The 28000-nt window shown below is 40.0% G+C and overlaps 1 long non-coding RNA gene across 1 annotated transcript; it reads left to right on the forward strand.

Moving 5' to 3' along the window:
• Window positions 1–6256: 6256 nt before the first annotated feature.
• Window positions 6257–27766, forward strand: LOC108351752 (uncharacterized). Its single transcript, XR_015627353.1, has 4 exons — window positions 6257–6698; window positions 17168–17511; window positions 23121–23310; window positions 24866–27766. It is a non-coding gene; the product is annotated as an uncharacterized LOC108351752 (long non-coding RNA).
• The last annotated feature ends 234 nt before the right edge of the window (window positions 27767–28000 follow it).

Genomic DNA, 28000 nt, shown 5'->3' on the forward strand with positions numbered 1-28000 from the left:
GTTTGCAAACCCATTAGGAAGAACAACAGTGTCAATCAACCAGGCCCCCCAGAGCTCCCAGGGACTAAACCACCAACCAAAGAGAATACATGGAGGACCCATGGCTCCAGCTGCACATGTAGCAATGGATTGCCTTCTCTAGCAACCATAAAAAGGGAGGCCCTTGGTCGTGTGGAGGCTCAGTGCCCCAGTGTAAGGGAATGCTAGGGTGGTGAGGCGGGAGTGGATGGGTGGGGGAGCACCCTCAAAGATACAGGGGGCGAGGGATAGGTGGTCTGCAGAGGGGAAGGCGGATAACATTTGAAAAGTAAGTAAATAAAACAACCATTAAAAAAGAAAGTTTCGGGGTTGGGGATTTAGCTCAGTGGTAGAGTGCTTGCCTAGGAAGCGCAAGGTCCTGGGTTCGGTCCCCAGCTCCGAAAAAGAAAAAAAAAAAGAAAGTTTCAGTTTAAATTATTTATTGTTCTAATTACTAACAAGAGAAAAGGCTTATTTGATTCAAGAACAGAATGGTTCATTTGCTTGATCATGTTTACTCTTTACTAAATTTTCTTCCAGGTAAAAAAATTTTAAATCAAACATTTCTCCAAATCTGGTTTCTTTTTGAAAATGAGCTCCTAACCATGTGAATTGAGTAAGACAGTACAGTATCGATATCATAAATATTTCTTTGTTTAAACTAAACTATATTTGGTTCTGCAACCTATGAGCAAAATGTCTAAACTAATGACATCATTTAAGAGAAGATTAGCTGTGCCAATATATAATTTATAACTATATATTGCTGTGTGCTATTTCATCATGTGACTGTTCTATAGTTTAATTTTGCATTAGTCTGTGAAGAAACATTGCTTTGCTTTAGTCAGTAACTGCTAGGAATAAGATGACTATTGTGCGTGACCATAATCATATGACTGTTTACTATGTGCAAGTCTTTTGGGTGTATATATCCAGGGTAGAATTCATGAATTATAGGTCGAATATATTTTTGATATTTGTAGATAATCTCAAGTACTTTAATAGTGTTCTTTAAATTACATCATTTACCCTGTTATCAGATCCCAATAGTTTCACATCCTAATTGAAAGTATTTTCAGAATTTAGTTATAGTAATACTTTGGATGTTGTCTTTTGTTTTTTTTTAAAGATTTATTCATTTATTATATATAAGTACACTGTAGCTGTCTTCAGATACACCAGAAGAGGGCATTGGATCTCTTTGCAGATGGTTGTGAGCCACCATGTGGTTGCTGAGAATTGAACTCAGGACCTCTGGAAGAGTAGTCGGGTGCTCTTAACCTCTGAGCCATCTATCCAGCCCTGGATGTTGTCTTAGTTAGGGTTACAATTGCTATGAAGAGCTCCATGACCAAAAGCAATTTGGGGAGGAAAAATTTTATTTGGCTAATATGTTCACATCAGTGTTCATCATTGAAGGAAGTCAGGACAGAAATGCAAACAGAGCAGGAAGCTGGAGACAGGATTTGATGCAGAGGCCCTGCCGGAGTGCTGCTTACTGGCTTGTTTGCTTCTAGAACCCAGGACCACAGCTTAGGGGCTCTACCCACTGTGGGCTGGGCTCTCCCCGTTAATCACTGATTAAGAGAATGCTCCACATGCCCATCCTGTATTTGGAGGCGTTTTCTCACTCTAGGTCCCCTCCTCCCAAATGACCGCAGCTTGTGTTAGGTTGACATAAAACTAGCCAACACAGACAGGTAGTGGATTTTCATTATAGTTCCACTTTGCTTTTCCCTGGTGAGACATTTCAAGAGTCTATTCTGAATATATGGAAAACAATGTGGGTAGTTGTAAAAGTCTTGAAGCATCAGGTAAAACTGAAAAGACTTACACAACCACATTTTAGACTGTCCTAGGACGGGTGTGGTGGTGCATGCCTTTAACCCCACTACTCAGGAGATAGAGGCAATAGGTTGGAAGCCAGCCTGTCTACCAAGTGAGTTCCAGAATAGCCAGAGCCACTACCCAGAGAAGCCAGTCTTGAAAGACAAACAAACAAACAAACAACCACTGCCCTAAAGCCACTGTCATGAGGACATAAAGGTCAGATGGTCTAAAGTGTAGTCACCGGATTTTTGTCAGTCATGTTAACCAATCAGTGCAGTAGATAAAGTGTTCTTCACAATGAAGAGTTCTGGTGATATTGAGTTTTTAAATTAAATTTATGTTAATAGAAATATCTAGATTGTAACAATAAGCAATAAAACTCCTTTTAAACAGCTAATGATATCTTCATGATTATGAAATAGTAAGAAAATAAGGAAACAACAATGTAGATGGAGCAGTTTTGCTAATTTGCTCTCTTTTTCCCAGTGGATGCATGCACCTCCTCTATACCCACCCAGATGTTTTGGATTCCTGAAAGAAACACACACACACACACACACACACACACACACACACACACACACACACACACAGAGAGAGAGAGAGAGAGAGAGAGAGAGAGAGAGAGAGAGAGAGAGTAGGGATTTTTAATATGCCTTAAACAGTGCAGTGGCCAGGCACTTCCAAATCTCCCTGCAGCTAGCACACTCTCGCCATCTGATATTCCTGAATTATTACTTATTAAACTCTAGAATCCATCGTTGCTATCCCAGACCCAATTGGCAAAGTGGCCCCTGGGGCCTCCTTCCCTGACTCTTCCATGGCTTCATGCTTTCTTTCCTGCTCCCACAAGTCTCATCTCGCTGCTTCCCCCACCATGGTGATTCTGCCTTTTTCTCTCCTGTGTTTCTTGCCTGGGAATCCTAAAAGTCCCACCTCCATCTCTCTGCCCAGTCATTGGCCTCTGGCAAATTTATTTCCCAATCAGAGCTCAAATGTGCAAGTCCCCATGTAATTTTGGGAGCCAAATTAACACAAATAGCATTAGAACCAAACCACAACATGTAGAAGTAAATTGTAAAAAGTAGAATGGGGGTTTTTCTACCCATTCTAGCTCCTAAATATTGATACAGAGTCACATTTAGTAAGGTTTAAGCACTGTAACGGGGCAGATGTTTATTTATGCTAACCCTCCTACCCAGCTGTGTGGCTCCCTGCCTGCCATCTGAGTCTGGGCCTGGCTGCTTCTGCTCCACCACTGTCCTTAGGGCAATTCCCCTGGTGACTTGCTCGTGGCAAATTCTCTTGGCGAATCCTTTCTGCTTCTGGTTTCCACCAGACACCCCTCTCACCGGGACGGGAAATCCTGCCTCCTCTCTCCTCTGTGCAGCTATTGGTTCATCAGCTCTTTGTTAACCAATCAGAGGTGGGGGAAAACAATTTTTATACAACACTGAGACAGATGCTTGACATCCAGACCGCAACCCTATCTCTGGGGCACAGAAGTCAGCATCTGTATGCACAGTGCACAAAACCATCCCCAAACGTCTCCCCCTTCAATAAAGGACCTTTCTCTTATAACAATAAACTATATACAATAGAAACAATTATGACAACTATCAGAAAAGAATTACATTCATAATGCCCTATCATTTGTATTTGGTAATGTTGGATAAAATATTTTATTATGTTTCCTATCTTGATGAGTTCAGAGTTCTGTACCTAAATCATTTTCTTAAATCCTAAACAACTTAAGCTTAATTGTGAGGCTATAACTCTCTAGTCTTCAACCCCATCAAAGACCTGAGTATGCAGGAAGTCCAAAACTACAGAAATGACAGACAGCTGGCTGCATAGAGAGTTAACCCAAGGTTCCTCTGCAACATTGGGGCATCATCTTCTGCCTTCTGGCCCATTATATTTGACAGACTTTCTGTGAAGCAGGAGTTATGAAGGACTGCTTACCTTGTCTTGGCAAAGCTTGGCAATTGACTTCCCTGTGTCCTGCTTGTCCAGTTTGGACAGCTTTCTGTCTGCAGTTGAAGCAACTGCCCAGTGGCTAGATTGCAAACTCCAAATGGAGGTCTCCAATGCACTTCAGCTTCTTTGAAGTAGAATGGAGGTGCTGCCAGGAGTTGACAACCAGCCACCAATACAGGATAGAGAACATCATAGATATGAAAATTAGAAGTTATCAAACTTAATGTCTGATTGCCAGTAATATAAGCAGATTTTAGATTAAGTAGCAATCCACAGTTGGGAGGATGCATATGCATTATAAACATCCTTGTCTGATAAAGAATACATAGAAAACATAGATCTCAATTTTTTCTTTTTTTTTTAAGATTTATTTATTTTATATAGTACACAGAGCTGTCTTCAGACACAACAGAAGAGGGCATGTGATCCCATTACAGATGGTTGTGAGCTACCATGTAGTTGCTGGGAATTGAATTCAAGACCTCAAGACCCTTGAGCCATCTCTCCAGCCCTACATTTCCTTTTTTTTTTAAATCTAAACAACCTAATAATAAAAATGAAGTGGGTGACATTTGTTGTCCACTCAATGATATCTAGAGTCATCCAAAAGACAAACTTCTGGACATGAAAGTGAATTTCTAGACTCCACTAATTGAGACTTGAGATGGGAAGACCCATACTACATGTAAGTGGCACATCCCATTGGACAGAGTCTTGATGGCATATGAATGAGAAAGTGAACTAAGCACGGCCATTCCTCTCTCTCTCTCTGCTTCATCACTATGAGTGCAATTTGACCAGGGGCCATTTTGCCTTTACCACCATTATGAACACTGAAGTTACATGTTTTTAACACTTTCAACACTAGAAATTCCCCTTTCCCCAACATATTTTTATTGGTCCTTTCATATCAGGCACCCTAACCATACTCACTTCCCAGTCCTTCCATGTCCACTCCTTAACCCTTGTGATCCTCCCAAAATGAAAATAAAAAAAATAGGATAAAAAAGTTCAATTTGTGTTGTCTGGATACTCACTGGAGCATGGTCAAACTCCTGGTGGTCTGCCTCATAAATAGAACTGAGTCTTTTCCCTCCCACACCCCCAACCAGAAGCCATAAATTATGAAGCGCTACACTTCAGCCTCCTTATCACTCTTGTTAAGGGTTCTCTTCTGTGGCTTCCTGTCTAGACTGTTAATTTTTTAGGAGGTGGGTTGGGTTGGGATGGGAGTGGGGGTTGTCACAGAAGCCTCCCCTGTCCCCCTTTCTCAACTGTCTATCTGCAGTCATTATTATCATTGCAAAAGTAGCTTCCTTGCCCTTTACAGTCAGTGGGAACATGGATCATGGCTAACACATGGTTTCTGATGACAGCACAGAGTATGAACATGGCCCCTAGCTATAGGAGGACCACAGAATCAGATCAGGCTGGAGGTAACCCAGACCACGATATCAACATGGCCTCAGGTGGGTATATAGGCCACTCATATCAACCCAGCCAGCCTAGGGTTATAAACATGGCCTCAGTCAGCAGCAAAAGCCAAGTATATTCATATGGCCCTTGAGGGTAACATGGGTCATGGACGTAAATCCAGCCCCCAGCTACATCAGGACCATGGACCCATTTGTGGCCCTTAGCGCCAACAGGGAGCATGGGAATCAACATGGCCACAACTATTTTATTTAGCTCAGTGCTTGGCTCATAATTTTCACTGACCAGCTTCATAAAAGGTCTTCAGTGTAAGCTACAACCCTCACTTACACCTATGACAGTTGCATATTCGTGGTGCACTTACCGGTTTGTTTGTTTGTTTGTTTTTTCCATATTTCCTGCCTCTTCATCATAATGGCATTGGAAGCTTTGTGTGTCAGACAGTGTATTTTTCCCCCAAACAGCTTTACATGGATACATTCACTGCAAAGATTCGGGATCCCTGGGTTACTGGAACCTCGCTGAGATTCATCTTAGATATCCTACTGTTGCCCAGAGTCAAGGCGATCCTGTGGATAGATGGGAGCAGCTTTCGTGCAATCTCCCCTTCTGGTTCTTGCCTTGATATCAGCTATACTGAGGCCCGCTGGGCTCCATCTTTGTGCTTGCAGCCTACACCACTGCTCTGCTCCTCTTGTCGTCCAACGCAGAAAGCTGGGTGGGCGGCATCTGCCAGCAGACCCAGGACCATTCACACTTAGCAGTGACCTCTGTTTCTGCAGGGTGAACTCCTCAGCCTGCTCCAGCAGCGTGTGGACACAGTAGACATTAGGGTGGTGTGACTCAAGTGCTGGATCTCGGCCCAGACGGTAGCTGAGTTGGTCAGCCTGTGCCATAGCTTCTGCTGCCTGCGTTTGCCAACAGTAGAAATGTTAATAGGTGTGTGTGTGTGTGTGTGTGTGTGTGTGTGTGTGTGTGTGTGTGTGTGTGTGTCGACTTCCAGTTTTTTCCATGTAGGATAAACAAAACCAGGGCCATGTCTTTCTTTCTAATGTCTTCTTTAATTTCTTTTTCTTACTTAAAGCTTCAGCAAACTGTTAGATAAAAATACTAAGAGCCAACAGACTAGCTTTTCTGATGATATCAGAGGAAAAATATTTAACCTTTTACCATTAAGTCTTACGCTTTTGGTAAGCTTTGTAGATACTCTACTTTCTCTCCTTTTCCTAGTGTGCTAAGAAGGTTTACTTCTTTCTTTTTTCTTTTTCTTCCTTTCCTTTTTTCTTCTTCTTTTTCTTCTTTTTTTTTGTATTTTTGTATTTGTTTTGTTTTACCACGAATGGCTGCAAATATTGTTCTTGTTTTTGATTGTTTGGTTTTGTTTTTTGTACTTTGTGAGAGGATAGTGTGTGACTGACTTTCCATCTGTTAGTATGGTAAGTAACATTGATAGAGTTTAGAAAGTTAAACTAACCTTGCATTCTTGAGAAAAGCTTCACTTGAAATATACCCTTTGGTCTGAACTGCTATAAGTTTTTGTTATGAATATTTCAATCTATGCTCATAAAAATAATGTTCCGTATTTCTTTTCCTGTACAGTTTGGATTGGTTGTTATGTCTCAGTGAAATTAGGATCTCAGAATGACTTGGGAACTGTGTGCTTCTTTGTAATCGTTTGACTAAACGATGCTTGTTTTTATCTTATTTGAATGTTTGGGCAGAATTCACCAACAGAGCCATCTAGAGTCTACATTTTCTCGACGCAAAAGTTTAATTATGAATTCAATCTATTTAGCAGATACATGAAATTTAAACAATTAATTTATTGGCCTAAAAGAGTTTTATAATTATTTGTAGATAACTTCTTTTGACACAGTTTCATGCCCTGCAGACTTTAGCACATTGGCTCCCCTGGCTCCCCCACTAGCCTTTACTCAAGGAGACAACCAGTGTCCATTTGGATTGCTCTGCTCAGCGACACAGTCTGGAAATGGTTTCTGGACCACAAGTTAACACAATGTTGCTGTTCATCTCACTTGTATTTGGTCTTGTAAGTCAAGGTCATTCATTGCCTGCTGTTTTTCTGCTTTCTTCCTTTCTCTTTTAAGATAGCAATTGTCAACTATGAGCTACTAAGTCCAACCTGATATCTAGTTTCTTGAAAAGCAGTGCTTTACACATTTTATTTATTTCAGAGCAGAGAGACTTCAGTTTCTGCTACTTCACCTTGGCTGGAAGCCCAGGTCCATTCTTCAACTTGGAATACATTTATCTTACCCAAATCTAAACAGCTTATCTCTCTTACACTGTAGTTAAATTTTTCTTAGTAATACTTCAAATTTTGACACATTAAAAAAAGTATCTTTTCTCCAGGAAGGGTAGAAGCACACTTTCTACTATTTTATTTAGTTCAGTGCTTGGCTCATAATTTTCACTGACCAGCTTCATAAAAGGTCTTCAGTGTAAGCTATTGGGATCAACTTGACAGAAAGACTTTGTGTGATGAATGCATTCCCTAATTGTTAAAAAATAATCCAAGCAAAAGACTTAACTGCTACACCCAATTCTTCTTCACTACTACACCACTCTTGGCAGGAAACCTGGAAACCAGCCAAACGTTCTCTTTTGTGTCTATTTTTCCCACCACAGTGAGTTGGAATGTCATAAAGACATTTTTCTAACTAGTCAAAAGAGGAAAAGTAGAAATCCATCATATGGACTTGTATAAAGCATGCATTTATCTATTAAAATTGTAAATTGAAGAACTAAAATTTGAACATTAGACAGCTTTGAGGCTATCAGTGAGTCTAACTGCTGTCTAATATTTAGGCTTGATCATCTCCTTTGTGGGTGATATGTACCCCAGGCATTTACTGCAGACTGGCAAAGCTCTTCTCTTCTGACCTATCTTCCAGTAAGCATTATTCCTCCTGGCAGGTAAGACATTACATTACGAGAGTTGGATAGGCTTCAATGGCAGGAAAAGGCTGGGCTCACAGCAGGTTCATTGCACACAGAATGCTGCAAGACAGTCTCTTAAAAAATAAAAATAAAAAGTGTTCTTGCATTTATGTGGGTATGGGCATATATGTGTATACTTATGTATATGTGAGCACATGTGTGTGTTTGTACTTATGGGTATGGGCATGTGTGTATTCTCACCTGTGTGTGCACACATGTGTGTGAATTCTGGTGTGTGTGTGTGTGTGTGTGTGTGTGTGTGTGTGTGTGTGTGTATTTATACTCATGCCCAAGTGCAGAGTAGAAAGGGAAAAATCCTCATCTCATCAGCCGGGAGGCAAAGGAGAAGAGAGATCAAAAGTACCTTTCTCCAATTTATCAACACACTCTCAAAGACCTAAGGAATGTGTACCAAACCCACCTTGTAAATATCTACCAATTCCAAATACCATCGCCTTTGGAATCAAGCCATTAACATAGGAGTCTTTGGAGGACTTTCAAGACCCCAAGCTATAGAAACATTCAAAGAGGGTTTTGTGTTCTTAAAGTGCTAGCATCCTCCACAGAATTGCTTTTCAGGGTGGAGAAACAGAGCAACCAGACAATTGTTACAGGGCTGAAGAGTGGCATCCAAGGTATTTTTGGATTATTTCTTGCCATGACCCCAACAGTAGCTGACAGCATATCACCAGAATAATCAGATGTTTTAGTAGCTTTAAAGAATTGCTATCTTGTATTTGGTTTTATTTTTCTTAAATTAAAAAAATAAAAACATACTTGACATATATAACATATTTCTAAAAAACTAACATTGAAAAAAAAAAAAGACAAAATTGCCCATTCGCACATGTTCAACTTTTAAGGGAAAGAAACTAGGTGTTGGCTTCTCAGCTGCCTCTGCCAAATCTTGAAGGGAAGTTGATAAGGTTAATTGTGCTTTATAGTAAGACATGAGTGACTGCTCTCCTCACAGCAGATGATTTCTTACTTTTTCCCTTTCTAGACAAACAGCACCAGATTTCTGAATGTAGGACAGTCACTTTGATCATTTAAAAATAATCCACTCTGTCTTGATTTTTGTAAATGGGGTGTTATTATTTATGCCATTTTAAGAAGCCAAGCCTTTAAAACAGCTTATGCTGGTGACTTTTCTGAATAATTCTTACTAAGCACTACCTTTTTCAGCTTTAAAAAGTGACTTAAGTTCAAGGCACAGAGTGGGATGGTTTTGCTATGTGTACAGGAAGTGATTCTTTCCTTTTTTTCTTTCTTTCTTTTTCTTTAAGGTTAAGGCTAAGGGTTAGGGTTTGGGTTAGGGTTAGGGTTAGAGTTAGACTTAGGGTTAGAGTTAGGGTTAGGTTTAGGGTTAGGGTTAAGGTTTTGGTTAGGATTAAGGGTTAGGGTTAGGGTTAGGTTTAGGGTATGGTTAGGGGTAGGGTTAGGGTAAGGGTTAGGGTTAGAGTTAGGTTAAGGTTACCGATTAGACTTACGGTTAGAGTTAGGGTTAGGGTTAGAGTTAAGGTTAGGGTTTTGGTTAGGATTAAGGGTTAGGCTTAGGGTTAGGTTTAGGGTATGGTTAGGGTTAGGGTTAGGGTTAGGGTTAGGGTTAGGGTTAGGGTTAGAGTTAGGTTAAGGTTACGGATTAGACTTACGGTTAGAGTTAGGGTTAGGGTTTTGGTTAGGATTAAGGGTTAGGCTTAGGGTTAGGTTTAGGGTATGGTTAGGGGTAGGGTTAGGGTTAGGGTTAGGTTACGATTAGGGTTAGGGTAGGAGTAGGGTTAGGGTTAGGAAGTGATTCTTATAGAGGGCTAGCTAATCATCTGTCACCTCGTGGTTACTGTATGAGTTACTTTTCTCGTTGTGGCATAAGATCTGACAAAAGCCAGGTATGGTGGATTATGCCCATAACCCCACCATTCCGGACACGGAAGCCAGATTGCCATTAGTTTGAAACCAAAGTAGTCTGTATCTTACTTACCAGGCAAACCTGTTATACACAGCAAGACCAGGGGTGAGGGGAGCAAAAAAAAAATAGATGGAACAAGAAAGGAGAAAGAGGAGAGCAGGAGAGGGGAGGAGAGCACCTTCCTCCCTGGTGCACTCTTTGGAGAATCTATGATACTTGCCTGTTCCGTGTCATGGAGGCTTGTGGACTGACTTTCCCAAGTCCTTGCTGGTCTCCTCTCTTTCTGAGATGTCTTTGCCTCTTTACTCACCTCCTGTGTTTACTTTACCACTTGTGGTATTATTAAATGTTATTGTTGTTGTTATTATTATTATTAAATGGTATTATTAAATGGTATTATTATTAAATGTTACGCCTCTACTAGAACCATGCTTTCTAGAAAGCTCTTCCGTTTGAACTTTTCTTGTGGCCACTGTACCGTGGTGGCCATTTCTGCACCAACATGGTCCCTTGAGCATAGGAATGAAACCTGAATCCCCATTGCTTTTCTCAAGACTCGGGTCAGGTCAGCAGGTCAGGGATATGCATTTTGGGCAGACAAATCCTGGTTCTGATCCTGGTTCTATCACTTGATGATATAGACAATTTCTTTTCTTACTACTAGCTTGCTGCTAAGTAAAATTGTCTTCTGACTCCATAAATGGTGTTCTAAACTACTAGGATAAATTGACAAGACAGTCATTATCCCTCTACCCAAGGACAGCACAGCAGGAGAGACTCCTTAATATCTGCAACCTGAAACCAGACATGGCTGCTCATGGCTATACCTCTCCAGAAGGTGGGAGGCTGAGTCAGGAGAGTTGTTTCAAGTTTGAAGCTAGCCTGGCATATGAGTTCGAGCTCTAGAGTCTCACAGTGAAGCCTCATCTCAATAAAACAAAATAAATAAATGAATTAAAAATATGTGACTACACCCAGGAATCCATGGAGCTGGACTGCCTAGAAGGGGTATTATTCTAGAATTCTCCTTTTTAGCACCATGTTGATGACTTCTTCTAACCCAAAACCATGTAAAGTACAAATAGTGATATTTTATTTGGGAGGTTGAAAACCAAAATGTTAGAAGTGACAAAATGTAAGTGGGGTTGCCAAGAATGGGGAACGGTGGCAGAGCCAGGTGATGCTTTCTCAAGCTTGCACTGCTTCGTGACCAGCCCTGATGAGGTCACAGGGTGTCACAGGTGGCTTTGGAGAAATCCCCGTAGGCTATATTGGGAGAAAGAATGACTTGCACAATTTGTGGAAAGAAATCAAGAAGGCAGAATTTCTCTATCTCCCATTCTCCCACTGGTCAAGTTTTACACTGTATTAGCTCCTTTCCAAGTTCAAGTTGCTATTGCCACATGGAATACCAGATAGTAGGTTCTGTGGCATTCCATTCAAGTCTTGTGGGAAGAAACCAAAGCTCGAGGCATGTGGCTAGTATGTACCATGGAGCATCTGATGTGGAACGTATGACAGGATCAGTGTAATCCAACGACACTTTTCTCATTTTCCAATAGACGAGTAACATGCAGTGTTCAAATACCTTTCTTTCCCAAGGTCATATGGCTACTGAGAGGTGGTTTCAAGGCATTAGCATAGTCTGTCTCTGGAAACTGTACAAGACCAAGGTCGAAAACTTGCCACACAAGCCTGACAACTGATCCCAGAACCCACAAAAAGCCAAATGAGACTCTCTAACCTCAGCACTCTCGATGGGAGGTGGAAGGGAGAGAGAGAGGAGTCACAGTTGGGACGGCAAGCCCGGGTACTGAGGGACAAGAAGGACCTTCCCTCCACAAGGTAGGAGAGAACTAACTCCTGAAAGGTGTCCTCTGATGCTCATGCATGCACTGTGCTGTGCACAGCACTCCCTCTTCTGAAACATTTTAAAACATTATCTTTTATGAAGCATGACAGACAGGTTCACTAAAGTTTTTCCAGCTGCAGAGCGACATGAATTAAGAACTTTTAAACAGAGCCCTTTATCTCTGAGCTCTGTCGTCTCATCTGACAAAGTGGCGAACGGGGGTGATTGCAGAGAGGTGCTGGCAGCAGAGAGTATCTCAGGGTTTGGAGGAATTCTCACGGGATCTAGAGCTTCACTTGGCTTTCAACACTGCACACCAACCATCCTGTCTCCAACTGAGCTCTCCTTACTAAGGATAGGTGTGAAGTAGATGTCACAGATGTGGTTCAGAAAGGCCAAAGGGCAAAGAGGAGAGTGCCCCAAAAGCCATGAACAAGAGCATCATTCCTGTCTCTCCCAAGGTGGCCTGAGGTTCAAGGAATCTGGCCTATTCACGTGGTGAGAGTCGGACTGTCACTCCCTCTCTCCACATCGTTTGAATGCCTCAGCAGACAAAGCATCGGCCCAGATGCCCACATGTATGCGCAGTGCTTCTGAACGACAGCGCTGCATCTAAGACTGCCTTGACTTCTCATAATGAGTGGCGAAATATCCTACCGGCTCATCTCCGCCATGAGACAGCTGCACCTTGGGACTGTGGAGGTCTAGACTTGCCTCGGTCTGGGTGCGAGGTTGCCCTCAGTGTGCTGTCTCAAGTGGGCATCCCAACACCATTATGTTTCCCTGTGAATTTTTTACTGAACTCTATTTTCACATGTTTATTTCTTGTGATGTCGTTTCTTAATTTTTAATTTTAGTTTTAATTTTTGGGATTTGAAGAATCGTAGAAGCTAAGGCACCGTTTTAAGGAATCTCTCCACAGGCTGAAGAGATGGCTCAGGAGTGAAGAGCACTTGTGTGTGCAGAGGACCTGGGCTCAGTTTCCAGCGCCCACATGGTAGCTCACAACCATCTTTGACTCTAGCTCCAGGGGATCCAACACCCTCCTCTGACCTCAGTGGGTACCAGGCATGCATGTGACATAAAGACAGACACATGTTCAAAATACCTATACATGGAAAATTAAAATATTTAAAAACGTATCTTATCATCTACTCACAATCTTAGTTTTGCATGCATATTTCAGATTCAAATCATTCTTAGTTCTACTTTGACAGTTTCTCATTTGAAATCTTAAATGCAAGAATTAAAGTGTGTATGTGTGTGTTGTGTGTGTGTGTGCGCGCACGCACACATGCACCATTCTTCGATGTACCAATCATTACCAAAGTACAGTTACACTGAAGCACTTTACTGTATTATTACTATTCATGGGTGCATGTGGCATGCTACTTGTGTGGTCCAATAAATAAAAACAGATTCTGAATTTGTACTACTAACCCTGCTCCCTGATTTTTACTGATAAAAGACAATCATGTGGGGTTGGGGATTTAGCTTAGTGGTAGAGCGCTTGCCTAGCAAGCGCAAGGCCCTTGGTTCGGTCCCCAGCTCTGAAAAAAAAAAAGAAAAAGAAAAAAAAAAGACAATCATGTATTCTTTAAACTTAGTAATCCTTTGTTATAACCACTGGGTGAGGTAGTTTTACCTTGAAAAGAAACTCTGTGTAATATCAGCATAAGACATCAGGACAGGAAAAGAAGAAAAAATTATTAGCAGCAATTACAGTCTGGAAAGCAGTATATGATTATAAGAAATGCTACCGGTATATTTTATTTCTTTATGTATGTTCTATTAATGACAGAGATAATATGGTTGGTCATACTGGCACGTGGCTTTCCTTGAATAGTGGTAGGCACTTGGTGGCACAGGCGGCAATAACAAGTTGTAGCTCTTAGCGTGATATAAGCACTATTTTAAGATCCATCTCTGAAACCTAAGCAGATCAAAGGAATTGAAACTGATCCGCTGGTATCAAACTACGATTTCCATGCTGCTTCCCGCTACAGCACTGATAAACAAAAGTATTCAATTACTTTTTAAAAATGAAGTATATTTACATAATAAAACTTTGCTTTACAAAAGGTCACTTTAACACTGACATATCATGAAACAATTATTCATAAAAAGAAAATATAAAAGGTGAAAAAACAAAAATTATGTATTTTTTTAACCTAGAACACAAAGTTTAGTCAGATAATGGGATTCAATTTAATGGTAAATTTTAAAACTAAAAAAAATAATGCAACGGGGGCTAGAAATTAAATCAATGAAATATTTTCTATCAGCTCAATTGATACTGGAATAAATCAAGGGTATGTAAAGACTTTGTTCATTAAATCTGATATGGATTCATTCTTTAATCTTACAATTTCAGTTGTCATGAGCCTCAAAGCACATAGTTCTCAGCCTTTACAAGACCAAGTCATTTAAATGTTTGCACATTTTGGCTCATTTCAATCCCAATTGACCCGAATTTCTATGAGAAATTAAAAAGAGGCACTAAAGTGATGAGGAAACTTCTTCAACATCACCAGTTGCTTTTAGTATACTTCCTGGTGGAAACCTCTCACAAAAACATCGAAGACTTCTTTTATTAAAAAATACTTAAAATTAAATATAAGAGCAAAACTTATATAGTCCTCAATTAACAATGTGCATGAATGAATGAATGAATGATGGACTGGAAGCTTTCACAAAGAAAAGAATATTAGTCACTAAACAATTCATCTGAGCCTGCTATACTTAATCTAACATTGTTAAAAGAAATGCTTACTTGAGAAATAGAAGTCTAGTCATAGTTAATGAGCTGGCAGAAGTACACATCAAATACATGGATCCCTAAATTGCATGTTGCGAAGAAATTTTAATACATCCCAGCCACCTGATGGTAGGGTCAGGAGATGGGGAAGGAGGAATAAGGTAAATGAAGGTATTTTATAACTGCAAATAATTTTATCTCATCCATATAATCGCATGCTTTTTTCTCCCCTAGCAAATCATAACCTAATTGTAAGTATGTATGTGTGATATTTAAGAATTTTTTAGAATAGTGTTAGGCTGTTGTCGTTGTAACACCATGGTAACCTGCAGCATGTCTAATCCATGCTCAAACCCTGACCTCTTCAGTACCCTTAGACCTGACAGAATTTCTATGCATCTCAGAAATAGCAGTGTTTTTTTTTTTCTTTTTCTTCTATGCACATCCTCTCTGACTAACACCACATTTCTTTTTTTTTAATTAAAAATTGCTTTTCTAAAAAGCCAGCTGGATGTTTTGATGGACAGATATTCAGTGCTTTAATGAAAGGCTTTCATTTCATAATCGAGATCCCAATTTAACTTCAGAATTAGACATTAGATAACTGCTGAACAGAATCTTTGTACACTCAGGTTTGCACATGGCTAAAGCAACAATGGATTCCTCCTTTTCTAAACGGCTGATGAGTTTATAAGTGAACATCGCTGCAAAACATAATCCAACATTAGACACACTGACCATGAAGAGAAGACGACTGGAACTGAGAAAATAGTGTCTTAACTTCTCTGCGTATCATTCTGAGTCCTCAAGTCACACTTCCGGATGCTACAGCAAGGGCAGCAGGTTGAAAGGGTCAAAGACCTGAAACAACACTGAATACCTCTAGCATAACTGATGGCATCTACAGCCCTCGGTACACTGGCTCCTCTCGGGTCTTGGTTGCTGATGTCTCGATTATGAGCACTAAATAACCACTAGGCAAAATCCTTGAAAATTCTAATAAAATATCACTTTTAAAAAGATTGATTTTTATTTTTAATCGGTGTGCATGTGCAAATGCATGCATGTGTACATCTGTGATGTGCATGTGTATATGCATATGAGTACAAGTACTCAGGACAGAGGCAATGGATTCTCCTGGGAGCTGGAATGACGGGTAATTGTGAACCAACCAATGAAGTGAATGATGAGAACTGTCTTGAGTCTTCTGCAAGAGTGGCACGTTCTCTCAGCTTCTGAGCCACTTCCACAGCCGTCATAATGCATTAAAAAAAAGATGTACTTTAATTATTTGTAATCATATGTGTCTTGGTGGGTTGTCATATGAATGCAGGTGCCAGGTCAGAGGCCTTCCCCTGGAACTTGAGTTATAAGTAATTGTGATGTGCCCACCTTGGGTGCTAGAAACCAAATACAGGTCCTACGCAAGAGTAGTATGCACCCTTAAACACTGAGTCATCTCTCCATAACTCATAATGCATGTTTTTGGTTGTTTTTTAGGTCAGCCATTCACTTCTGCTTTAGGATTTCCCACTGGACCTGTTCGGATCTGTTGTATACCTGACAGATATCTTACCTGTGTAAACTTCAAGTATTAGGTGGTAATAGACAGATACCAATTCTATCAAATTTAGGAAAAAGATGGATTAAATTGACTCTTGTAATTGAAGAAGGTGTTGGACAGCCAAATTATAAGTTAGGAAAAGATATAACTTAGTCACCAGAAACCTGGAAATACAGAGAAAGGCCAATATTCGTTATGTGGGCAAAATGAGAATTTCCCACAAGAGGAGTGTGAGAAAGACCATTTACAGATATCTCCTACACTGCAAATAAAGATAAAAATAAAAATAAAAGCATTATCTCTCAATCGTCCAGGAAAACACTGTTGCACTATAGGCAGGAAAATCTGGGGCACAAGCACCATGATTACATGTAATCAACAAAGGTATAAAACAGTGTTTCACTGAAATCTGAAAAATTTTCCTGCAAACACTTAAGTAGTCGATGGGTTTATAAACATGACATTGCTATTCAAATATTTTAATTCAGTGGTTAGCTGCTTCCTTCTCACTACTTCAAAAACACAAACACCCTGCCATAGTGGCACACACCTTTAATCTCAGCACTCCAGGGGAAGAATCAGGAGGATTTGGGGTTCTAAAAGAGTTCTGGCTACATAGTAAGTTTGTACCCAGCCTGACCTAGATAGTAAGGTCTCGTCTCTAAACAGTAACTAACCAAACAAACAACAATAGTAACAAAAGAGCCACAAGTAAAAGGGGATACTAATATTTGATGTTCTATTTTTGAATTTTATATAGTTTGTAAACATTTTGAGAGCGGCTTATTATAGTCTGAGGAAGGATGAAAATGTCAGTAAGCTGTGTAACAGTTTCCTCTGAGATTGAAATGTTCTGTCTTACAGGTAAACTCTTTAAACGGAAGATAAACAACTCAAAATAGTTTCAGGAAGTCCCTGAAATAGAGCAGATTGACTAGGCCCCTCCCTTCCAGAGGAAGCAATAAGAGCCAAGAGTTCCCCTTAGAGGAGCAGAGCCAACCTGCTAAGAAGAATCTCAACCTAGTCAAGTTGCAAAAGAAGACTTTGAAGCAAAACCAATTGCCTGGAAGAAGCAAAAACCCACCAAGCTGCCTGAAAAAGGTTTGGGGCAACTGAGGTACCTGGAAAGGACATACTCCAACTGAGCTGCCTTTACGTTGTGACATGTGTTCCGGTTCCCAGCTTTGTGAGCTGCCACCCATGACAAGGTAGGCTTTGGTGATGCAGCTGTCTTTGAGTCAGTTCTGCTCCTGTAAATAACCCATCACCCATATTCCTGCAAGTAACCTCAGTGAAAGTCATTGGTTCACCAAATAGAACTTTGGTGTTATCTTTACTTTGGTCTGTTGTGGGTTCCCTATCTGGGGTCAGAAAATATGTGTGATGTGTCTCTGTAGAAAAAATTTTGTCACACAACACAGAGTGAATGTTCCCTGACTTTCATAATTTTGTTAACAACTATCTAAAAAAACTAGAGTAGCTGAGAAATGTTGCTATAGGAGAAAAAGAAAAAAAAACCAAGTAAATAATAATAGTAAGAAACATACTTCAAAAGAATAAATTTCTGGTGTGGGAGCAGAAGAGGCAGAGAAAATTATTTTGGAACACATTTTAAAAATCAAATGTATTCATGTCATCAGAACAGGGAGAATACAGAAATCAGAGTTTATACGGTTCATTACACTTTGATCATAATGTTTATATCAATCCTATTTTTGCTATATGGTCATGTGACTGCCAGTGGCAAAACTGGAGTCTAAATGTATGTTCTCTGTCTGCAAATTGTACTCTTTCTCTTATTCCATACTGCCTTCCATTAGGGCTGTTTGTGTGGTTTTTATATGCTTAGAAAGAGATACTCTACCTCCCGCACCTAATAGATAAGTGACCACAGGCAAAACACTTCAATATCTTTAGGTTCATACTATTCATCCATGCAGAGGAAATCATGACATCCTATCTGTCATATTCCTGAGATGTGGAAAGGTTTAAAAGGCAATGTTCTGTAATAGCATTCATATAAACATAAGCTATTATTGCTAAAACTTAAGAAAGGTTGACAAAATTGCATAGTCAATAGATATTATCTTTGAGGACTAGTTGGAACCTCAGTGGGAAATAACTGCTCTCTTAATTAGACACACTCTGGACCACTGTTGAGTTATCATTACAGGTTTATAGCTCATCTTGCTAAGGATGTCGTGAAGTAGGTAAGTGCAGAGGAGGTTAAGAATATGGTTAATGTACTGAGTAACTAAGACCCACAAGGTGAGCTGGGCTGGGTTGGAATTCTTTAGTCCGGAGACAGTAACTGTCTCTTACTATTCAAAGCATTAACATAAGAAAGAGATCGGTGTGGTGGTTTGAGAACGTCCTGCAGAGGCTCATGTATTTAATACTTGGTGGTGCTATGTGGGGACATTTGAGAGGTAAGGCCTTGTTGCAGAAAGTATGTCGTCACAGGAGGAAGGCTTTGAAATTTTAAAAACTTGTACCACTTCTGGTTGCTCTCTCCCGCTCCCCTTCCTCTCCCCCCACTTTGCTTCGTTCTCAGCATCCTGATCCAGAGACCACACCTTCCACTTGCTGCCCTGTTATTGTGCCTTTATGGTCCTAACCCTGTGGTACAGTTAACCGGATCTACCCTTCCTTCTGTAAGTTACCTTGGTCAGGATGTTTTATCACAGCAACAGAAAAGTAACTTATATAACTAACTTTTGTTCCTGTTCTCTGAAAAATAACTTGAAAGTTATTGTGGAAATATAGTGCAGATATAAGAATCTACTGGTACAGTTGTCTGTTAAAGATTAAAATGGACAATTAAAAGATAGGAAGTCTCTTTTTCCAAAGAAAAATGAACACGAATCCCTTTTCTTTGGTATGACAATATGCATGCAATCACAGAACTAGAAATGCTAAATTACTGGGATCTTTTTTCAAATCTGGCAAATTGCCTTGGCTAACATAAAAGATATAATTTTTTTCTAATTATTTTTATCTAAGAATGCAAACTATGTGAGTGTATTACTATTCTACAGTATTTTAAGTTGAAGTAATTAAATTGATGTATTCTTGTTAACTAGGCTTGTATGTAAGCGGATAACTTCCATAGTAATTGTATATACCCATACCTTTATGTGTACTTTTGGAAATAATGTGGGATCTGTTTTTAACCTATATATTTCAAGCTGCTTAAATATGAATTCCTGGTTTTTGACATTTCCATAAAGCATTGTGTCTATAAGGTCTTGCTTACTTCTCACAGCTCTGTACCCTACAATAATATGCACCCTATGTCTTTCTTTCTATATGTTCCTGTAGTGATGGACTAAGAGGTTGTTTCAGTGTGAGGACTGTATTAGTTTATGTGCTTCTTTTCTTTTCCCCCTTCTCTTCAGAATGTGATCAGGTAGTCATTCAGAACTTGGACAATTATTTTGCAGAGTCTTCTTCAAAACAGTAGCAAGCAAATGAGAAGAGGTTCTGCTTCCTACTCCACACTCAGTGTTACTGAGCCAGGTGATATCCCCTCAGCTGGTCGGAACAAAAGTGTTACTCAGTTCTAGTTTTCTTCTTTACTTGTTGAAGTCATATCCTTGTAATTTATTCTTCCCATCTGTCTAGGGTTTTCTGTTTTATTGACTCTAGGTTTGCCCTCTCTAGTCATAGCTATTATCCCTTGTCCACTCCTGATCTGTGACGTTCCTCTATTTCTCTATTACAAGTTACACTTAGGTCGACAACTGACCTTACATTGTTAAGTCACCCCATGTATTCAAATCTTAAGTTGTTTTGCTGGGTTCTAACATGTCTCCAAAAAGGGATACGTATAAATGATACATTGCCTTGTATGTGGTTGTCCCTATAGAAGAAAGAATGATTAGTAATTTAATGGAAATATTCTGTTAGCTCATAGCCTTTTATTTAGTGCTTATAAATCTCTTGAGACTAAAAGGTATGAGTAATTTGCGCTGAGCAGTCTACATAGCTCCCTGAAAAGATGCCTATTGATATGTTCTGTTCATTAAACTATTCTTCTTCTCTTTCAAAATGCTACTAACAAAACAATAATTTCTAAGAGATGATTCTTTTCCAAATAAGAGGTTGTCCAATCATAATACACTAAAGTAGTAGAATAAATCAGTTCTTTGTTCATATTTCAAGACTAATAATGACTTCCTAATATGTGTCATACTGTTGGGTTCTAGTGTGATATAGGGAGAACTACAACTCTGAGAACACCCTGGGACATCTCTGACATAATAACTGTATTCCTAATAATTCTAAAATGCCTTTTCTTTTTCCACTGTGTTGCTATCTGTACTGACAGGACAACAACAATTGTAGTAAATCTCGCTGCACTATTTTTATTCACTTTACATTCTCGTCTCTCTTCCACTCCCTCTTCCCCTCCCACAATCCCTCTCTCCATTCCCCTCCCTTCCTCTGAAAGAGTGGAACTCCCCTCCCCATAGGTATCCCTCTCCCCTCCTCACACATCAAGTCTCTGCATAGCTAAGCTCTAGGCTTCTCTCCCTAAGGCTAGACAAGGCAGCTGTGTTACAGGACTGGACTCCACAGACAAGCAACATCTTTAGGGATAGCCCCTGGCTCTAGTTATTTGGGACCCACATGAAGACCAAGCTGCACATCTGCTACATATATGCAGGGGCTGGGGTGGGAGTCTATGTTAAGCCCATGTATGATCTTTGGCTCAGTCTCTGAAAGCCCCCACAGTCCCAGTTAGTTGACTCTGTTGGTCTTCCTGTGGAGTTCCTATCCCCTTTGGAGCGCTCAATCCTTCCCCCAACTCTTCCATAAGACTCCCCAAGCTCCATCCAATGTTTAGCTGTGGGTCTCTGCATCTGTCTGAGTCAGCTGCTGGGAGGAGCCTCCCAGAGGACAGCCATGCTAGACTTTTGTCTGTCTGCAAGCATAGCAGAGTATCAATAATGTCAAGGATTGGTGCTTTCCCATGGGATGGATTTCAAGTTGGACGGGTTATCAGTTGGTCATTGCCTCAGTCTCTGCTCTATCTCCCTGTCCCTGCATTTCTTACAGGCAGAATAAATTTGAATCAAAGGCTTTGTAGGTGAGTTGGTGTCTCTACTCCCCCACTGAGGTTCCTGCCTGGCTATAGGAGGTGGTTTCTTCAGGTTCCATATCCCTAACTGCTGTGAATCTCAGCTAGGATCACCCCCATTGATTCCTGACTGCACTTCTAATAAAGCATGAATCAAGGCAACCACCAAACTGTACTAATGGACTTTTTATCCTTCATTAGCATATACTTCCAACCCCCCAAAAGTGGAATTGCATAAGTAAAATATAATTAAAACATTAGTTTTACTTAGTAAAGAATATGTTCAGCAGGGTACAGTGGCATACACCTTTGATCCTAACACTTAGGAGGTACAGGCACGTAGATATCTATGAGTCTGAGGCCAGCCTGCTGGGCTCCTTAGCCAGTTTCAGACCATCAAAGGCTACACGGTTAAATTGTCTCAACTCTCTCTCTCTCTCTCTCTCTCTCTCTCTCTCTCTCTCTCTCTCTCTCTCTGTGTGTGTGTGTGTGTGTGTGTGTGTGTGTGTGTTAAATTGTCTGTAGAATATTATCAGACCTGCTAGCACATGCCCGTAAACCCAGCACTTAGAAGGCTGAAGCAAGACATCCCATGAGCCTGAGCTGAATAGTGAGAATTTCTGAAAAAACAAACAACAAGCAAAAAACCCAAAACCCCCAAAATTGCAACTTGCTTTGGACTGAACAGTGACTCATTTTATTAAATTTTAATATAACTGTATTATTAATGTTTACAATTTTTATGATAAATTAGAAATTATGTTTGATATGACTGCCATCTTAAGAGAAACACCTCTGCCATTAAAAAAAATGTCATCACTAAAAGCCGGAGCAGTCATTTGTTTTCATGCAACATTATTACTACGTGAATAAAACAAGTGGGTGACAATTTCAGTCATTGGACTATGGTACTTTGCAAATGCTTTCTAAAAAAAAAAATTAAAGTGAGTCAAGTATAAAGCTGTCAAGTAAAAAATAGAACTTTGAAGATTTATATTCATTACCAAGAGCTCAACAGCTTCCAATATTTAAGACTCTTCTGAATGTGTATGTTTTTTAAAATAAATATGTCAACATTTAAAAATTTTTATGAACTAGTGAATAAATATTTTTCAAATGGCAAATGTAGGAAGTTACAAAATCATGCTAGATAAAAGGCCTATTCAAATATGGCAATCAACTAATGAATTTATGCACACGGATTAATTGCTGTGGTTCAAATTTCATCTTGCATGTAGACTTTAAGGACTTGGTACTCTTGGGTATTAGTGTACTATTAAAGATTATATATGCAGTTATCTAAAACATTTATTAAATATTTAGTATGAAGACAAAATTCTTCAGATATTTTATTTGATTCTTTTTGAGATATGGCCTTCCTGTGTAGCCCAGACTGGCCTTAAATTCAGTCTTCCTACTCCAATCTCTCACTATGCCTAGCAGATTTCCTATATATGGTGCACAATACAAATGTTAGGTGACATTTCCTTGAATTATATTTATCACGGATAAAGGCAATGACATCAGCTTAGTGAACCAACAATTTCTTTGGGTTTTCTTTTCTTTTTTCTTTTTCTTTTCTTTTTCAAACAGACTAGACGCGCACTATGTAACTGGCTGCCTTGGAACGCGTTCTGTAGACCAGACTGACTCCAACTCACAGAGAACCATCTGCCTCTGCTGCCTGGGTTGCTGGGATTAAAGCCTATACTACTAATGCTTTGACTACTATAGTGTTGCTTTTAGGAGCCTTGCTGACACAGACTACAACATCACTGAAAATTCCCACCCCATCACTGAAAGCCTGCATCACTAGAGTCCCCTGCACAACACCAGGCAGTCAGCTACACCACTCAACAAAGATGTTCTCTCCTCCAGTGCTGCTCCCTGCCCACACAGCCTCAGGAAGATGCTTGTGAGTCTTGTAAGTTTCATGCGTTTCTTGAGTCTTACAAGTAGTTTTTTGAGTTTCAGGAATCTGGTGAGCCTTTCCTCTGGGAGCGAATGCTTCACTCTAGAGCAAACAGCTACACAAGAAGAGGCAAGCTATTACTACAGATTGCATGTGGAGACAGATAAGAGAATCCAGACAGCTGTCAAATCAGGCATTGGCAGGATTTGCAAAATGAACAGTAATGCCATTCTATATATTTTTTCTGTTTTCGAAAGCAGAACTATTCTTCAAAAAATGTTGTTTATGTGAATAGGAGATTACTCTTTTTTGTTATTTTCAATGAGCAAATACAGAAATATTTTCAAAAATCTGTCTCAATTTTCAACAGCAGTTAAGAGGAGACATAATACACACAGAAAGAACTTGGGTCCCAAGTGCATTTTAAGAGTGTGAACTTCTTGAATAAGCGAGTTTAAAAGCCACCACTCTGGGACACAGAGGGACAATTCTCTTTCTAATTGATACATACAGATATCCTGACACGTAAAAATAGTCATATGGTTTAAAAGCATTAAAAGAATTATGACGGTATGATGCAGCGTTGCTTTAACTAATTAATTAATTAATTTTTAGTTTTTTGAACAAGATCTGTATAGCTCTGGCTGTCCCAGAAGTTGCTTTGTAGGCCAGGCTGACCTTGACCTCAGAGATCCACTTGCTTGCCTCTGCCTCCCGAGTGCTAGAATTAAAAGCTCTAGATGTATATTAAATCCAGGTAACTGGAAAGTCTTTCTTGGGGTGGTTCCAATCTAATCAGATTGATACATGGAGTCAGAGCCAAATGGGGATCCAGTGGAAGGTTAGTGTAAGTAGAGGGGGAAAGTAGTTCATGGACCTGAGATAAGGGAAAATCAGAGAAAAGGCCACTGTGTCTGGGACAGAGCAGCCAGGGGAAAAGCAGTATCAGAGAAGGAGGGAGAAATAAGCAGAGCGTCTGTGTCTGTGGTTTGTGCTAAGTCACCTGTCCAGCGGGAATATGTGTTGAGATGTCCGGAACTTCCCCAGCTCTTGTGTGGATTACTGTGTCAGGAGGGTAGAGAGAGTTACATGGCAGAGATGTTGGCTTCAAGGAGCCAAACAACTAGGCTATAAAGATAATCAAACCTAGCTATATCTTGATGGAGGCCGGAGGAACTGGCAACAGAGGTTGGGAACTGACGAGAGGAGCCCAGGATGACTCTTAGGCTTTTGACTAGGGCAGCCAATGATGGCGTATGTCCACAGTCACGTCACCACACCTTCTGTTCCCATGTAACACTCCATCAAACCAGAGAGGAAAAATCCACTCTGCTCAAACCTAAATCTCTATTAACTGCCTCAACTGTGCCTGAGCAATGACATACAGATGTTTGCCCAAGCTGACTGATTGCTCTCTACGATCTAAGACTTCAGTGGCTTTAGCCTAGCCATGCAACGCTACTATAATTTCTAATAGGTTTATTTACCATCTTACTTTCCTTGATAACTTATTTTACCTTGTCTTTTCTTTCAACTCCATCACTTCGCTTCTCTTTACTTTTCTCAGCTAATAGTGAACTCTGGTTTCTACTTCGACCGAAGGTGAATTCCACATCTCTGATCACATCTACCAAGCTGCTGAAAACGGAGCCTTCAAACTTCTGAGTGCAAAGGATGACTTACCTGATGTATATACGGAAGACGCATTCTCTGCCCACGCTCTGGATGCCCCTTCCTTGTCTGGCCGTGAGCGTTATTCTACTAAACCACACCTGTCTTCCTAGTCAACTTCCTGTCTGTGACACTCCAGTGAGCACTCCCCCCTTTCACGAGTCTTCCGTCCTCCTTCTCCCTCAGACCACAAGCTCATTTCCAATGGCCACCTGAAACAACCATCTAGATGAGTTTTAGCAGTTATTTCCAACTTAGTCTCCAACCGAGTCCCTATGCTTCCCTGCCCTAAAGGAATCTGTCTCATCTGCAGTGTTTAAAATCTCAACACTATGATTTCATTTTGCTGAAGCCAAAACCTTGGCGTAACCTTGCCTCTCCTCCTGGACAATCTCCTTGTAAAATCCCAGTGGCTCTAACTTCAAAGCAGAACAGAGGATCACTTCTCTACAAATCCGTTGCTCTCCTTCTAGCTCAAGGCATCAGGAGTTCTTGCTTTGACCCTCCTAATTAGTGTCCCTGCTTCTGACTTTAACTTGTCATGGGATATCACAGCAGAGTGATTTATTTAAAGTACAATTTTAATAATGTCTATTTAAATTTTTCCAAGGGCTTTGCATTTGACTGGGTAAAAAAAAATCCTCGCTGTGGACTCTAATAAATAACTTGCCCCTCGTCAACACTTCACCTTTCTTTTCTCAAATGCTTTCCTTTCCATCCGCTTCCCAACTTCATTTCAGCATCATTGGGCTGGCTCACTGTCCCCAGCACATCAAGAACACTCTTAATTTAGGCTCCTTTCCACGTATAGCTCCTCCATCTGGAACGCTCTTCTCTCAGATATTTATATGGCATTTCCTCCCTTCTTTCAGGGTTCTCCCTGAATATTATTGTACAGAGACACCCCCATGAGCATTCTTCCATGTCCAGGTAAAGACGGAGAACGGAGCAAATGCACTTCTCTCTGCACTCTCCTCAAACTCACTGAGTTGCAGTTAATAATACTATCTTATCCCCCAAACTCACAAAACCAAAGATAATAAGAGACATTGAGGTCTTGAAAGATACTTGAAAAGTCATAATAGAAATACACACACACACACACACACACACACACACACACACACACACACACCACTCTGGGGTTATTCTAGCATTTCTCAATATCACTTAGCCTAGGAAAGTAGAAATAAATATATTTAATTCCTATTCCCTTCCCCCTAGAATATTGTCTGTATGTATATTTTCAGTCTTTTCAGGTTTCCTTGGTGCTGTGTTTCTAGGCCTTGAAATCATGATATAATTTAATCCAATACCAATTTTGAGCTGAGCAACTAGGGACTGGGTGAATCCCAGTTTGGTGGTCTGCAATGGGTAAAATGGTCTGCATTGGGAGAGATCCATGAGATCCTAGTGATAATATTAATTAAAAAGTTGATATTTGGAGATGAAGAATAGATCAGGGTCAAAAGTGAAGTGATTAAAAAATAATAAAATAAAAAATTGCAATGATTAACATTTTAATTAAACAAGTTGATTTCGAGGGATCATGAACACAACATGAGAGAAAAGTGGAGTTCTGAACCCTAAAAGGTAACATAATTTAGTGGTCAGGCAGAATAGACTTCAACCCTTTATAACTGTATTCTATCGCCTGTATGAAGAGAAAGGACTAATGCAGACTAACAGCGTGTAGCCATTAATTCATAAATAGTGCATGCATATCATTGCACAGCTACATCAAGCATATTTTAAGATGCTTCACTGTAGATATTAGAAACAATGAGCTGAAGGATTCCAGTTAGAGGAAGTACTGAACACATGCACTTCAGCTCCCTCTTGGAGGCTTATTAGAGGGATAGTAAATAGATTTTTTACTATTAAAGAGGTATAAACCATCAAGGACTTTTAGAGCCAAGAGAACAAAACCAAAAGAATACCACCAGTGTGGAAGATGTCTGAAAGAAGAAAGATGAATGGAAACTGAGTCACTAGACCCAGAAAAGCTGAAGTGCTTGTGGGGAAAGCAGAAGGAAACTGATTAGCAACACAGTACCTATCTTCCCCAAGGTCTCCAGCAAGGCTCAGGAATTGGGCACCTCTGCCGGGGAAGTGTATGCTGCACAGTAATACTTAGCCCACTGCTCATTTAGAAGCAGTTACACCCCACCCCTTACAAACCAGCACCACTCTGTACCACCCAATGTCTAGCTCCCTATTCCACAAAGCAATAGATGAGAGTTTATTCCTGAGGGAGTTAAGCAGGGAGCCTGGATAAAGGGTGCCAGGCATACTTAAGGATAGAAATTCTAAACAGAACATGAGTTTACTAAGTTGAAATCAACGTCAGACTGCTTAAAACAGCAATATCAACAAGGGGCGCCTGTGCTACGAAGGGATATGGAGGCAAACAGCCAAAGAACAATGTTTTGATATGTGGTGATGAAATTCACCCACATAAAGGCAACTTTAAAATCACGAAGGCTATAAAACAGGGTGTTTTCTTTTTTATTTCTTATAGGCATTTCAAATATTTGTTTCTATTTCTTTTAAAATACATGGCTTGTTTGAACATTATCTTGGTACATGACTGTAGACATTTTAAAGTAATTGCATTTTTGCATCCTGGGTTGGAAGTAGGCATAAATATTGATTTTCTTCTTCACTGTGTAACAGATGACATGGAGTGTGTTTTGAGCACTGTGGTATCACCAAAACTTATTTTTGCATTTCTCGTGATGTGTCTACAGAAACAGTCTTTGGAGACATAATAAAATCCTAAATTTGTAGAGTTACACTTTTAAATGTATGTATCTTGATCACATAATATAGTCTACATCCCAGTCACAGAAAGCTGTCTTTGCAGTTGGAAATTCTTAGTTTTTTCACTCTCTTTTTAGAAATTTTATTTATTTTAATTTTTGTTTTATTATTGGTGTCTCAATATCTCCACTGGAAGTCTTGCCTGGTGATGATTCGTTCAGGATCCATATCCATATCCATATCCATATCCATATCCATATCCATATCC

This window comes from Rattus norvegicus, chromosome 8, assembly GCF_021556685.1.
Source record: "Rattus norvegicus strain SHRSP/BbbUtx chromosome 8, alternate assembly SHRSP_T2T, whole genome shotgun sequence".
NCBI lineage: Eukaryota > Metazoa > Chordata > Mammalia > Rodentia > Muridae > Rattus > Rattus norvegicus.